The sequence below is a fragment of the Cervus canadensis genome, chromosome X (genome assembly GCF_019320065.1).
Source record: "Cervus canadensis isolate Bull #8, Minnesota chromosome X, ASM1932006v1, whole genome shotgun sequence".
Classification (NCBI taxonomy): Eukaryota; Metazoa; Chordata; class Mammalia; order Artiodactyla; family Cervidae; genus Cervus; species Cervus canadensis.
In genome coordinates, this window is record NC_057419.1 from 139,493,776 (window position 1) to 139,496,373 (window position 2,598).

Genomic DNA, 2,598 nt, shown 5'->3' on the forward strand with positions numbered 1-2,598 from the left:
ACAAATTTACTAGCCTTTCATGACAAAAATACTCAACAAAGTAGAAACAGAAGGAAATGACTGCAATATAATAAAGATCATATATGAAAAGTCTATCTCTAACATCATAGTCATCAGTGAAAAGCTGAAAACGTCTAAGATCAAGAAAAAAAAGGCAAGGATGCCCACTCTCAACACTTCTATTCAACATAATATTAGAAGTCCTAGCCAGGGCATTAGATTAGAAAAGGAAACCAAAGGCTTCCATTTGGAAAGAAAGAAGTAAAATTATGTCTGTTCACAGAGGGCATGATTTTTTTTTCTTTTTTTTTCTAAAAAATATGGAACGCTTCACGAACTTGCGTGTCATCCTTGCACAGGGGCCATGCTAATCTTCTCTGTATCGTTCCAATTTTAGTATATGTGCTGCCGAAGCGAGCACCAGAGGGCATGATTTTATGTGCAGAAAATCTTTACAATTCCACACACACACACACACACACACAAAAACCTGCACAGAAAGTTGCACAATACAAAATCAACATGCAAATATCTTTCCATGCATGAACAATGACCATTCCAAAAAGGAAAATAAGAAAATAATTCTATCTATTTTTTATTTTTTAAAGCTATAGTCAGGAGCTGAGTTTAAATTTTTAAAAAATTATTTTTGTTTATTTATTGGTGCCAGGTCTTTGATGCAGCATGTGGGATCTAGTTCCCAGACCAGGGATTAAACCCAAGTTCTCTGCATGGGGACTGTGGAGTCTGAGCCACTGGACCACCAGAGAAACCCTGATAACCTTATTTATAATAGTATCAAAAAGAATGAAATAATCGGGAGTGACCTTCTGGAGATAAAAGACTTATACACTGAAAATTACAAAGTATTACTGAAAGGAATCTGACACAAGTTAAGTAGAAAGGTGTCTCACGGTTATGGATTTGGAGACAATGTTATTAAGCTGTTCATACTACCCAAAGCAATTTAAAGCTTCAATACAGTTCCTATTAAAATCCAAATGGAATTTTTTTCAGATATAGAAAATCTATCCTACAGTTAATACGGAATCTCAGAGAACTCCAAATAGGCAAAACAAACTTAGAACAGCAAAGCTGGAGGCCTCTGATTTCAGAACATATTACAAAGGTACAGTAACCAAAAGAGTGTAGTTTCGGCATAAAGTGCATGCTTAGTCACTCAGTCGTGTTGACTCCTTGCAACCTTTTTGACTGTAGCCCACCAGGCTCCTCTGTCCAGGGGATTTCTCAGGCAAGAATACTGGAGGGGGTTGCCATTTCCTTCTCCAGGCGATCGTCTTAACTCATGGATTGAGCCCACATCTCCTGTGTCTCCTGCATTGAAGGCAGATTCTTCACCTGCTGAGCCACTGAGGAAGCCCACTGGCATAAAGACAGATATACCAATCAGTGGAACAGAATAGACAGCCAGAAGTAAACTCTTGGATACATGGTCTAATGATCTTCATCAGAGGTGTCAAGACATCCGGGAAAGTTTAATCCCTGTAATGAATGGTCCTGGGGAAACAAACTATCCATATGCAAAATAATGAAGATTTTATATCATGAAGAAAAATCAATTCAGACTGGATTAAAGACCTAAATGTAAGACTTGATAAGACTCTTAGAAGAAAATAGAGGTGAAGCTTCATGACATTGAATCAGCAATGATTCCTTAGATCTGACACCAAGTGCACAAGTAGTAACAAAGTAAAAATAGACAAATGAGACTTCATTAACCTTAAAACCTCTGTGCAGCAAAAGACACAGAGTGAAACAAGAGGAACAGAGTGAAACAAAGGAAAGGAGTGAACAGACCACCTACAGGACTGCAGAAAATATTTGTACAATATGTATCTGATAAGGGGTTGATAAGCATACACCAATATGAAGGCTACCTATAAGCCAGGAAAAGAACCAGATTGATCACGATGGCACCCTGATGTCAAACTTCCATGCTCCAGCATTGGAAGAAAACAAATTCTGTGGTTTAAGCCATGCAGTCTGTTTTGTTATGGCAGCCTGAGATGACTAACCCAGTGGGAGAAGGAACTGAACAGACTTTTCTCCAAAGAAGATACACAAATGGCCAACAAACATATGAAACGATGCTCAATATTACTAATCAATAGGGAAATACAAATTTAAACCACACCATAAATTATCTCATATCTTCTGTGATGGCCAATATGCATAAAAAGACAATAGCAAGTTTGGTAAGGATATGGAGAAATCGGAACACTTATACACTTTTGTTGGAAATGTAAAATGTTGCAACCTTTATAGAAAAGAGTATGGAGTTTCCTCAGAAAATTGGAACTGCTGTATGATCTAGCAATCCAACGCTAGAGTATATTTCCATAAAAATTGAAAGTGAGATCTTGAATATATAGTGTGCACATCTATGGTCATTGCAGCATTATTCCCAATTGGCAAGAAGTGAAAGCAGTCTAAATGTTCATTGGTGGATAAACAGATAAAGATTATATATACCTTATATATATATATATATATTATATACACATGCACACAATGGAATGTATTGAAGCCCTAAAAAAGAATTTTGTCATATGCTACATCAAGGATGGGCCTTGATGA

The 2,598-nt window shown here is 36.9% G+C and overlaps 1 non-coding gene across 1 annotated transcript; it reads right to left on the minus strand.

Moving 5' to 3' along the window:
- Window positions 1–314: 314 nt before the first annotated feature.
- LOC122436053 lies at window positions 315–421 on the minus strand. Its single transcript, XR_006267826.1, has one exon. It is a non-coding gene; the product is annotated as a U6 spliceosomal RNA (small nuclear RNA).
- Window positions 422–2,598: the final 2,177 nt, after the last annotated feature.